The sequence below is a fragment of the Chelonoidis abingdonii genome, chromosome 1, assembly GCF_003597395.2.
Source record: "Chelonoidis abingdonii isolate Lonesome George chromosome 1, CheloAbing_2.0, whole genome shotgun sequence".
Taxonomy (NCBI): domain Eukaryota; kingdom Metazoa; phylum Chordata; order Testudines; family Testudinidae; genus Chelonoidis; species Chelonoidis abingdonii.
In genome coordinates this window covers 178,407,008-178,420,664 of record NC_133769.1, presented here as the reverse complement: position 1 = coordinate 178,420,664, position 13,657 = coordinate 178,407,008, and positions in this window count along the sequence as shown.

Here is a 13,657-nt window from a genome sequence, read left to right as displayed (position 1 = left end):
TCCCAGTATCTGAGGCCCCAGCCTGGACAAAGACCCTGGGAACCCCTGTGAAGTCCTCCACTGGGAAGCCAGTAAGTGAGAGCAGACAAGTCAGATAGGGAAGGCTCAGGGCCAGCAGCCACTCAGCTGGCAGCAGGGGCTTGTTTTTAATGTGGATACTAGGGTGACCAGATGTTCCAGTTTTATAGGGACAATCCCAATACTTGGGGCCTTTTCCTATATAGGTGCCTATTACCACCTTTGCTATCTGGCCATCCTAGTGGGCACCCAGCTCACAGGTAATGTGAGTGCCTGTATATGGTGTGTGTGGACAGGGGTGGATGGCAGAAAGCCATGCCTGTAAGTGAACTCCAGCTAAAGCAATGATATAACCTACCGCATTATCTTGGATCAGGACTGGAAGTATTTCTCTAAGGTATTGATAGGGTTTAAACCAACTCCAGACACCCCAGATGGATTAGCTCAGGGGATCCTGGGAGATGGGAGCCCAAAACCTGAAATGCTGGCAGGTGTAGATGTGGAGCTGAACCCTGGAAAGGGGGGACCTGGCCCAAGGGAAGCTCCTTCAGAAGGACCTTCTAACAACAAAGCAATATTGTCCCCCCCTAAAGGAAAGAGGATGAAATCTTAATCCAGACTTAATGATAAACTGTCTGTGGTTAACAGGAAAGTGATAGACCCACAGTGAGGCGAGCGGTACCCCCAGTTTGAGCTCCAGGCAGAGTGACTGTACCAGTTGGAGAAAGACCAAATGATGGAGGAAGTTCGGTTGCAGCTCGTCGTTCCATAGTGTCGTAGGCACAAAGTCACACAACTGGCTCATGCTGTCCCCTCTGTGGGCCATGTCAGTCATGGGAAGACCCTGGCCAGGATTTTGGATCACTTCTTTGGCTAATAATTCACCAGGAAGCTAGATTTTTACAGATCCTGTCCCAAGTGACAATTCTTAGGATCTGAGGCAGGGACAAAAGTCACTCTGGTCCCACTCCCCATTGTCAATGTTCAATTTGAAAGGAACAGAATGGACCTCATTGGATCCTTGGAAAAAAGTACAGCTAGGCACAAACACACATTAGTGATAGTTGATTACGTTACCCTCTATCCTGAGACAACCTCGCTGTGCAACACCAACACAAAGACTATTGCCCCAGAACTGCTAAAAGTCTTTGCCAGAGTAGCAGTATCTAAGGAGATCCTCACTGATCAAAGCACCAACTTTACCTCTTGGCTACTTAAAAAGTATGCAATCTTCCAAAAATAAAGATGTTACATATATCTGTCTATCATCCACAAATGGATGGTCTGGTTGAACAGTTCAACAAGATCCTGAAAAGAATGTTTAAAAAGTTTGTTGCTGAGTACCTCTGTCATTTCAGTCAGCTGATCCCTCCCCTGTTGTTTGCTATTTGAGAAGTTCTCCAATCATCTATTGGATTCTCCTTGTTTGAATTCTTATATGTGAGACAACCCCAGGGAATTCTTGATCTCGTCCAAGAGATGTGGGAAGAACAGGCTCCTAAGATGGAAAATGTTATACAATGTGTACTGAAACTCTGGGAGAGGCTTGAAACCCTAGGGGCTTTTGCCAAAGAAAACCTCCTGAGTGCTCAATGGACCCAGGAGAAAGCCTACAACAAAGGGTGCATATGCACAAATTTAAGTTGAGTGATCAGGTACTATTTCAACTCCCAAGTACAGAATCCAAGTTATTTGCTAAATGGCAAGGACCATATGAAGTAGTATGCAAAGTTGGGCCAGTTAACTATGAAATCAGGCAGCCCAACAAGAGGAAACTTATCCAGGTCTACCATGTTAACCTTCTGAAGTCATGGAATGAGCAATAGAGCTTATTTATCATGCCTTATCCCCCCAAGCCAGAACTGGGGCTCCAAGTGCTCAACTCACTGGACCTTGGCCTTTTGCAGATGGGGGAACGCTTCCACCCGGAACAGAGGGACCCAGTGACAAGCCTTGTAAAGACCTTCTCAACGGTGTTTGTCTCCTGGCCAGAGCAGACTCATCTCATGCACCACCATATCCAAACAGAACTTGGATAACTTATCCAGGAGAATCCATGGCCACACCCAAAAAAATGCAGGATGCCATGAAGCAAGAGGTCTAGGCAATGTTGGAGCTGGGGTCATTTAAGAATCCTGCAGCGAAGCCCAGGTGTATTGGTCCCAAAACTGGACAGTAGTATTCAGGTTTGCATAGACTTCAGAAAGTTTGATGCTGTTTACAAATGTGATGCTTACTCCATGCCCCAAGTAGAAGAGCTATTAGACTGGCTAGGTGAGGCCTGATATATCACCATGTTAGACTTAATGAAGGCATACTGGCAGATCCCACTCACACTGGAGCACAGGAGAAAATTGCCTTTGCCACACCATTTGGCCTCTATCAAATTAGGACTATGCCCTTTGGCCTCATTGGTGCCCCAGCAATATTACAGTGTCTCATGGATCAGGTTCTTCAACCACATGGCTCATATGCAATAGACTATTTAGGTGATATCGTCATCTACAAGGAGGAACAACAAACACAAGTCGACACTGTATCAACTCCCTACAGGGGGTTGTGATAACGGCAAATTTATCGAAGTGCAAATTTGGGTAAAAAGACCATCTACCTGGGATATGCTTTTGAGAAGGGCCAAGTCCAGCCCCTCATAGACAAATCCAGGCCTCAAAACATACTCACATCCAGTCATGAAGCAGTAAGTCCAAAGGCTAGTACTGCTGATTTGTGCCACGTTTTTTGATGACAGCAGCCTCCTCTCAGATCTCATAAAGGACAGTAGTCCTGAGAAGGTGCACTGGTCTGAGGCCTGAGAAAAGGCCTTTAAGAAATTGAAAGAGCACTTGTGTAAAGAGCTTGTCCCCTTCAGTCCTGACTTCTCAAAATAGTTCATTTTACAAATTGATGCCTCAGAAGTGGGACTAGGTGCAATACTGTCCCAGGAGACAAATGGAAAGGAACACCCTGTACTCTATTTGAGCTGCAAACTGTCCCGTTGGGAGCAGCTCTATTCCGTGATAGGAAAGAAAGATATTACCTCCTGGGAAATCCATTCAAGCTCATCACCAATCATGCTCCCTTAATGTAGTTAAATGCCATGAAGGACACAACCCTCCAGGTTATGTGCTGGTGACTGTCTCCCCAGGTGACATCTTGAGAGGGTGTGCAAGTGATGGGATTTACAAACCCCACACTGGACAACAAGGGGGTTAAGGAGTCGCTCTGGGCTCAGTCTGCCCCACCACACCACACCTGCAAGGCATGCACAGGCTGGAGAAGGAGTTAAAAGAGAAGCAGAACAACTCACTTGTGAGCAGACATAGGAAGAGAACAGAACTTCAACCCTCAGTTCCTGAGGAAAGGGCTGAAGGAAGGCAGGATCTTCCTTGATAGCAAATGCCTGAGGTAAGGGAGGGCCTGATCTTGATATACCCTGAAAGGGAAGCATTCCCCTCCATCTCTCGCTAAGAGTTTGTTTGTGTTGATTCCCTTTGCTTTTTGTTATAGGACACGCCTGGAAGGGAAGAGACTTGGAAGTGACCTGGCCAGAGAGCAAGTCACAGGAAGAGAGAGGACACCACAGACCCGGAACAGCCAGTGGAGGGGGAGCTACCATGCCTGGCCATGAGGAGGCACCAGTGGTGAGCTGACCTCCTCACATAATAGAAAATAAAGAAATTCTCCAGTTTCTGTGGGAGATGGGGGGTTGTGGGGAGGTCTGTAGAACATGGAAAGGTGATGGAACAGCTTCTGTGTGAGAGGAAGAGGTGGTGAGGTTAATGGAGATTAGAGTTTGCTTGCGAAATATGGGAGATTGGAGTGGGGCCTGTGGGAGAGGGTGAAGTTGATGGAGGGAACATGGAAAGGTTGTGAAGTGACATCTGTGAGAGGCTAAGAGGTTAGCAGTTGGGGGGGACTGGAGTATTTTGAATGTGTAGAAATGTTGTGAGAAATTGCTCCTTCTTGTGTGTCTGCTCCACTCTGCATGGCAGTATGCCATTGTGTGTGGCCCTTGTTTAGGCTGCACTATGGGAGAAAGAGGATTCTACAATCCCTCCTTCTTGCACACTTGAAGACATGCTCACAATCTATTCCTAGTAGAGAGAGGCTGATTTATGAGGCAGCATAATCTTTTCAATAGTTTTAGAGGTTCAGATAGTCTGCTTTATCATCCCTTTAAAGTTTTTTAGCTAGACCACATTGGATATATATGTTAGAAAATGAGACTATAACATGTATATGTAGTCATGACCCAGGGAGAACCTTTCTGAATGTTAAGAATGTTCGGTACAGCTTCTGGAAAACACAAGGTTAATACGTACACGGCTTGAAAATAAACTACACATGCCCATATACCATATCAGGACCTCTCTGAGAGCTGCTGTCTTGTTATCCAGAATCTCAGTTCTCATTTTAAAGAAAAGTCTCTAGTTGCAAAGAAAACCTCACAAATGTGAACTGAGTGTAAAGGATGCAGTGGTGTCTATGTGAATCTGCGAGATGTGGACTGTCCTGGTCATCTCAGAGAGGTGTTAACTCACATGCACAGCAATGATAATTTAAATGTCAGCATTGTTTACATTTCATTCATTGTGCAAGAAGGAAGGGGAGGGTCACAGATCTGCACAATTGTTTTATTTTGCTTCCACGAGTAGGTGGCATTTAGGCGATACCACCACTTCTTTTGGAATATCTGTTGTCTACTGTGAGCAGTATCTCATTTTGGCACCTCACATAAGTGGAGCTTATTTTGTAGACAGAACTTAGAAGAGTCCCACTTTTTTTGGCTCTCTCTGATTCCAGATACTCTAGGTCTTTCTGCACCCAGGAGCAGTATTGATTCTGTCACTTCCCATTCATCCTTCTGTTACAATCACCCTGGCCTCTGTGAGCTCCTGCCTGCACCAACATCCTCCACCTCTCTCTCTCCCCCATTTCTCCTGACAGGTGTATTTCCATGACTGCCATTCCCCCATCAAGCTGTCCACAGTGGGCTCCATGATGTAAAAGGAAAATCCTTTGAACACCTAAAATTTCACCCAACCGTACTGCCTCCAAACTAGTCAAAGGCAACCAACAGGTTAAAACACATTTCAGAGTTTCTAGGCCAACCTGCCCAGGAATGATGATCAGCCATACACTGTTAGGAAAGTATTCATGTAAAATACCAGAAAGGTTATCACCTCCATTTTTGAATGCTTGTATCTTTCAGTTGCCTTGTCTGGTTTATTGATTTGCGTCAGTCTTCCAGAAAAATTCTATCCTGGCATAAGATCACAACACAAATACCTAGAAAGATAAATCACACCTGTGAAATTTCAGGCAGATTGGTTTACCTTTGGTGAAGTTATGTGCTGGGAGACAAACTGGGTTTATAATGGAAAGCTAGCCTCGTCATTAACTATGGAAAGACCAATGACTCTCCATAATCAATCAGTCACTTAGACTTCTTTATAGCATCCTTCATGCCAACATGCCTGAGTGGTTTATAGTCATTAAATTAGAGAATGCACCACGCAATGGACAAGGCTAGATCAATAAATCTTAAGACCTGATTCAGACTTATGCAAGGACTCTGAACAAGTAACCATGAGATGGAAAATGATTCCATTCACAGAGGGGACTGGAGGCATAAAACTGAACCAAGGCAAGACTAGGGTGATGCTGGCAGGAAGAGAGAAGCATTTAAAAGAACTTAGCCTCTATAACACCCCCAACTAGCCACGGCATCGGCCCTCAGATGGATGTTGGTTTGCAGCCTTGTGGTCCTTTTGATTTTCTCAGTACTATTAGATGACCAAATAGTCAAGTAGCAAAAAATGCCCACTTCTATCTATGACTGGCCAGGAGATTAAACTTCATACTGTCAGGAACACACCTGATCACAGTGACCCACTCATTCATGACCTCTAGGCTTGATTATTGCAATGTGTCATTTCTAAGAGTGAAACCATATGTTCTAACTGGTCCAAAATGCAGTGGTCCATCTGCTTAGCATCACTGTGCTAATGTCTCCCCTGTGCTCTGCTCTCTGCATTGATTCCCCATTAAATCCAGAGTCCAATTCAAAGTCTCTGTCCTGATGTTCAAAGCCTTCCATTGAATTGGCCAAAGATCTCTCTCCCTTCCTGACCACAACTTCTCACAAAAGCTGCCATGAAACTGCCAACTAATGAGGGAGGGTCATGGGTTTGGGGGACAAAACTTTCACAGGAGCTGACCTAGACTATGGAACTCATGAACAGATGATATAATGATCATAGGCCTCACTACATTCAGAAATAAGTGCAAAAGATCATTCTTCAATTTAACTTTCTCTCCATAATTACTTCATACGCTCTATCTCTCTGACAGACACACACACACTTTATGAACTATTCAAGCTTAAGTACTTAGGATGTGTTCAGATTTTATGGTGATGGAGTCCAGATATATAGAGATTGTTGTGCCAGGCACGTGCACCGTATTCTCTGAATTGGATCCGAAAATACTGCCCAGAAATGCAAAGGGTTAGAGGAGATTCAGGTTATGAAAAGCAGGAGGCTCCTTAGAGGGTGAAACCTCAGTGGCAGAGCAGACTCCACAAGCATGATGGATAAAAGCCCACATGAGGCTTTGGTATGTGAGCAAGCACAAGCTGACAGTTGCCCCTCAGGAATCCAGTGGAGGGCCTTCACTTTTGCAGGAGTCATGAGCAGTTGGACCTGAACTCTTCCATAGTGCCACTGTGCACTATTAAACAGCTGCCATGCTGTATCCTGAAGTGGGCGTACTTGGCTGTAAAAGGTGTATAAAGTTTGTAAGTCACTTTGGGATGAAAGGGGCTATCTAATAACTAGGGGCCTACCAAATTCACGGTCCATTTCGGTCAATGTAATGGTTATAGGATTTTCAAAATCATAAATTTCTTTATTTCAACTATTTAAATCTGAAATTTCACAGTGTTGTAATTGTAGGAGTCCTGACCCAAAAAGGAGTTATCAGGGGGTTGCAAGGTTATTGTAGGGCGGGTTGCAGTGCTGCTACCATTACTTTTGTGCTGCTGCTGCTGCTGGTGACACTGCCTTCAGAGCAGGGCAGCTGAAGAGTTGCAGCTGCTGGCTGGGAGCCCATCTGAAGGCAGACCCACCGCCAGCAGCAGCTCAGAAGTAAGGATGACATGGTATGGTATTGCCATCCTTACTTCTGTGCTGCCTGCAGAGCTGGACCCTCAGTCAGCAGCCACCATTCTCCGGCCACCCAGCTCGGAAGGCAGCAGTGCAGAAGTAAGGGTGGCATGGTATGGTATTGCCACCCTTACTTATGTGCTGCTACTGGTGGGGCAGCCAGCCAACAGCAGTCGCTCCCTAGCCCCACAGCTCTGAAGGCAGTGCAGAAAGGGTGGAAATACCACAACTCCCTTTAAATAACCTTGTGACCTCTTGCAACTGCCTATTGGGTCAGGACCCCCAATTTGAGAAACGTTGGTCTCCCCCATGAAATCTGTATAGTATAGGGTAAAAGCACACAAAAGACCAGATTTCACAGGGGGAGACCAGATTTCACGGTCCATGACATGTTTTTCCTGGCCATGAATTTGGTAGGGCCATAATAATAAAGGTTAACCATTATCCTCATGACTGGCAGAAGGGGCATATATTAAAACAAAGAAAGACTTATTTTTAAGTGGACAGAGATGCTTCAGACTCACCCGTCCTTCATATACGCGCTCTCTCTCTTTCTCTCTCTCTCTCTTTCTCTTTCTCTCTCTCCCCTTCTCTCTTTTGAAGCAGATTTAAGTCCATCTACTTTTATATTTTCAAACAAAACTCATAAAAGGACCATAAATATCGTAACTTGCAAAATGAAAGCTGTTTTCTTTCCCTCCCATGAGACTTCTGCCTGAGAGACAGACAGAGTTCATTTCTTTGAAGAATCCCTCCTCTGTTAAAGTAAAGCTGCTATCTAAGAGCAGTCTTCAGGGCTTTGCTTTTGTCATCATCTTGACCTGGGTTTGTACTTGCTCCTTTCTGTATTGCTTGTGGAAATGAAAAGGGTGTGGTATTGGAGGGGACCGGGGAAGAGGATTTGGCTATCACTGGCAGGGCAGAAGTCCATGTTTGGAACAGGGATGTACTTTGGGATCATAAAAGATTACCTATCCAAACCACCAGCAAAAATATTAGGGACATAGGAGCTTGCCATACTGGAAGAGACCCAAGGTTCATCTAATTCAGTATCCTGTGCCTGACAGTGGCCTGTACCAGATGCTTCAGAGGAAAGAGTAGGAAATGCTGAAGTATGAAGTTATTCCTTTCCTGTCCAGAAGGGACTTTCTTCCTAGTCTCCATGGGTTAGAGTTTGGTTCATGCCCTGAAGCATGAGTGTTAATATCTCTTCCAAATTTTGTTATCCTGTCCTGTCTCGTGTAACTGTAGAGGTTCTTAGCATTGTCCATGTAAATGTCCAACCCAACACTGTGATAGTATGGATAGATGTTGCCCATTGACAGTCAGTGATGGATCCCAGCCCTCACTGAAGAGATTGGCATGGATGTGAACCCAGGAAGTGGAGAACAATGCTGAACTCAAAAGGGAGAATTCTTCCTTTGAGGAAACTGTAAGAAGAGCAAGTTGGTGAGTACTTGCTAGCCTGGGATGAGGAGGTGGCTTGCAAAAGACCTCTTTTGCCTTTCAGATATTTAAACCTTGAATGCACTAGGAAATGGACCCTTGGCTGAAAGTGGCTTTCAACAACCTTTTTCTTTGAACCATTTCAGAAAATGGTGTAAGTGCTAGTGTAGACATGATAAAAGTGTTTCCAATTTAGCTTCAAGAAGTGGTTCTGAGATTTTCTTCCATTAAGGCTCAGTCATGCTTTCTGAAATAGTACTGGAGTCACCGGGAGCAGCTGGGTGTACAACACTATTGAAAATCAGTCCATTGCCTAAATATGGACTTAGGATCCCAACTTAGACACCCAGTTTTGAAAATCCTGCCCCCTTCCCTCCATTCTGTGATGTGAGCTCACACACACTGGTTGGTGCTGAGTTGCTCTATCTCATTGGCTAGAAGAGGAAAAGGGGTTAATAATAATAAATCAAAGAAACAAGTAACCTTCCCTCATTCAAATCAAGATCAGAAGTAAGCAGGATCAGACTGTACTATAACAGCTGCATTTCTGAAAGTCATTTTCATCTTGCTCTTAGCTCTGGTCTACACTACAAGTTTAGGTCGAATTTAGCAGGATTAGATCGATTTAACCCTGCACCCGTCCACACGATGAAGCTGTTATTTTTGACTTAAAGGGCTGCTAAAATCGATTTCGGTACTCCTCCCCCGACGAGGTGATTAGCGCTGAAATCAACCTTGCCGGGTCGAATTTGGGGTAGTGTGGTCACAATTTGACAGTATTGGCCTCTGGAAACTATCCCAGAGTGCTCAATTGTGACCGCTCTGGACAGCACTCTCAACTCTGATGCACTGGCCAGGTAGACAGGAAAAGGCCTGTGAACTTTTGAATCTCATTTCCTGTTTGGCCAGCGTGGTGATCTGCAGATGAGTGCAGATCTCATCAGCAGAGGTGACCATGATGGAGTCCCAGAATCGCAAAAGAGCTCCAGCATGGATTGAACGGGAGGTACGGGATCTGATCGCTTTATGGGGAGACGAATCCATGCTATCAGAACTCCATTCCAAAAGACAAAATGCCCAAACATTTGAAAAAATCTCAAAGGGCATGAAGGACAGAGGCTATAACAGGGACCTGCAGCAATGCCACGTGAAACTTACAGAGTTGAGGCAAGCCTACCAAAAAACCAGAGAGGCAAACGGCCACTCTGGTTCAGAGCCCCAGACATGCCACTTCTATGATGAGCTGCATGCCATTCTAGGTGGACCAGCCACCACTACCCCACCCCTGTGCTTTGACTCTCTCAATGGAATAGCACACAACAGGGATGCGGGTTCTGGAGACGAGGAAGATTATGAGGAGGAAGTGGAAGATAGCTCACAGCAAGGAAGCAGAGAAACCATTTTCCCCGACAGCCAGGAACTGTTTCTCACCCTGGACCTGGAGTCAGTACCCTCTGAACCCACCCAAGGCTTCCTCCCGGACCTGCCAGGTGGTTAAGGGACCTCTGGTGAGTGTACCTTTGTAAATATTATACATGGTTTAAAAACAAGCATGTTTAATGATTAATTTGCCCTGGCATTCATGGCCAGTACAGCTACTGGAAAAGTCTGTTAACATGTCTGGGGATGGAACAAAAATCCTCCAGAGACATCTCCATAAAGCTCTCCTGGATGTACTCCCAAAACCTTTGCAAAAGGTTTGTGGGGAGGGCAGCCTTATTCCATCCTCCATGGTAGGACACTTTACCACGCCAGGCCAGTAGCATATACTCTGGAATCATTGCATAACAAAGCATGGCAGCATATGTTCCCGGTGTTTGCTGGCATTCAAACAGCATCCATTTTTATCTCTCTGTGTTATCCTCAGGAGAGTGATATCATTCCTGGTCACCTGGTTGAAATAGGGTGATTTTATTAAGGGGACATTCAGAGGTGCCCATTCCCACTGGGCTGTTTGCCTGTGGCTAAACATAAATGTTACCTGCTGTTAGCCACGTGGTGGAGGGAGGGGTGAAGTGATCATCCCAGAGAATTGGGTGTGTATGTGGGAGGGGGTGGGTTGGGTTTGTGCTGCACGTTAACCGAAAAACCGCAGCCCCTCCTCCTTTTAAATGGCTAACCCAATGGCTACTTGCTTTCAGAAATGAAGGTGCTGCTGTTTGAAACCATTCCCACATATTATGAAGATTAAAGAAGCCAAAAGACTGTGTCTTACAATGGCAAATTCTGTTGCCCGGCTCTGCGTGAAAGATCTGTCACACCAAAATGGCATACCCTCAATAAGAGGCAAAATGCGACCTTGTACGAAAGCACATGTGCTATGTAATGTTAACAGCAAGGTTTACTGTGAAAGAGTCTACCCATTGTTCTCTAAAATGTGTTTTTTTAACTACCACTCTCCCTTTTTTTCTCCACCAGCTGCAAATGTTTTAATGCTCACACTATCTTCTCCTTCCCAGAGACTAGCAAAGATTAGAAGGTGAAAAACATGCACTCGCAATGAAATGTTCTCTGAGCTCATGCAGTCCTCCCACACTGAAATAGCCCAGCAGAATGTGTGGAGGCAGACAATGTCAGAGTCCAGGAAAGCACAGTATGAACGTGAGGACAGGTGGTGGGCTGAAGATAATAAGTGGCGGGCTGAAGATGATAGGTGGCATCAGCTTGGTGACAGAAGGCAAGAAGCAATGCTGAGGCTACTGGAGGAACAAACTGATATGCTCCGGCATATGGCTGAGGTTCAGGAAAGGCAGCTTGAGCACAGACTGCCACTACAGCCCCTGTGTAACCAACCACTCTCCTCCTCAAGTTCCAAAGCCTCTCACCCAGACGCCCAAGAATGTGGTGTGAGGGCCTCTGGGACTGCCCCAGTGGACTGCCCAAGCAACAGAAAACTGGCATTTAATAAGTTTTAAAGAACAGTGTGGCCTTGTCCTTCCATCCTCCCCCACCCCTCCTAGGCTACCTTGGCAGTTATCTCCCTATTCATGTGATGAACTAATAAAGAATGCATGAATGTGAAGCAACAATGACTTTATTGCCTCTACAAGCAGTGATTGAAGGTGGGAGGGTAGGGTGATTAGCTTACAGGGAAGTAGAGTGAACCAGGGGGGTGGGATTCATCAAGAAGAAACAAACAGAACTGTCACACCGTAGCCTGGCCAGTCATGAAACTGGTTTTCAAAGCTTCTTTGATGCACACCGCGCCATCCTGTACTCTGCTAACCACCGTGGTGTCTGGCTGCATGTAATCAGCAGCCAGGCAATTTGCCTCAACCTCCCACCCCACCATAAATGTCTCCCCCTTACTCTCACAGATATTGTGGAGTGCACAGCAAGCAGTAATAACAATGGGAATATTGGTTTCACTGCGGTGGTGATCTGAGCAGACGCCATACTATGGTGTCTGCAATGAAAAAAGGTGTGAAACAATTGCCTGCTGTTGCATTGATGGAGGGAGGAGTGGCTGACAGGATTGTCACACAGAATGGCCCCCTCAAGGAGTGAGCTCACAACCCTGGGTTTAGCAAACCAATGCTCAAACCACTGAGCTATCCCTTCCCCCACTATTCATGGAGGGAGGGAGCGGGGAGCAAATGAATACAAAACAAATCAGGTCCCTATTGTTTTGATCCGCTCCATCTCTCTTATACATCTTAGGCTGGCAGCAGACGGTGCAGTATGACTGTTAGCCATTGTCGTCTCCTGGCTGCTCGCCAGAACACAGTGCAGTACGACTGCTGGCTATCATCATCTCCCATTTATGTCAAGGAACCCCTGGCCAACCTCACTGAGTCCATCCAGGAACACACATATCTGCCCAGGCACCCCCGACTGACCTCACCGAGCTCGGCTAAAAGAGCACCCAGGAGACAACGACGATGGCTACCAGTTGTAATGCACCGTCTGTTGCCAAAAGGCAATGAGCTGCTGCTGTGTAGCAATGCAGTACCAGCTCTGGCAGCACCCAGGAGACATACAGTGACGGTGAGCTGAGTGGGCTCCATGCTTGCTGTGGTATGTCGTCTGCACGGGTAACCCAGGAAAAAAGGCGAGAAACAATTTATTGCTGTTGCTTTCATGGAGGGAGGGAGGGAGGGGGGCCTGATGACATTTACCCAGAACCACCCATGACAATGTTTTTGCCCCATCAGGCATTGGGAGCTCAACCCAGAATTCCAATGGGCGGCGGAGACTGTGGGAACTATGGGATAACTACTCACAGTGCAATGCTCCAGAAGTCGATGCTAGCCTTGGTACTGTGAATGCACTCTGCCGAGTTAATGGTCTTAATGATCTTAAGTGGGGACACACACAATCGACTGTATAAAATCAATTTCTAAAAAACCATCTTCTATAAATTGGACCTAATTTCATAGTCTAGACATACCCTTAGACAGTTCTAATTCATCTCCTTCTTTTGCTCCTATTGATCATCTTAAGAAGCTGCTGTTTTATTTTATAACAAATTTCCTTAAGACTGGAGAACTTGTATACAATCATAGAAATGTAGGGCTGGAAGGGACCTCAAGAAGTCATCAGGTCCAGTCCCCTGCGGTGAGGGCAAGTAAACCTAGACCACAACTGACTGGTGTTTGTCCAACCTGTTCTTAAAAACCTCCAGTGATGAGGATCCCATAATCTCCCTTGGAAGCCTATTCCAGAGCTTAACTACCTTTCTAGTTAGAAAGTTTCTCCTAATATCTAAATTAAATCTCCCTTGCTGCAGGTTAAGCCCATTACTTTTTGTTCTGTCTTTAGTGGACATGGAGAACTATTGATCATTATCCTTTTATAACAGCCCTTAACATATGTGAAGATGGTTATCAGGTCCCCCCCCCCCAGTCTTCTTTTCTCAAGACTAAACATGCCCAGTTTTTTTCCTCCACTTACCTTCATAGGTCAGGTTTTCTAAACTTTTTATCATTTTTGTTGCTCTCCTTTGGACTCTCTAATTTGTCAACATCTTTCCTAAAGTGTGGTGCCCAAATTGGACACAATACCTCAGGACAGGACAGTTACCTTCC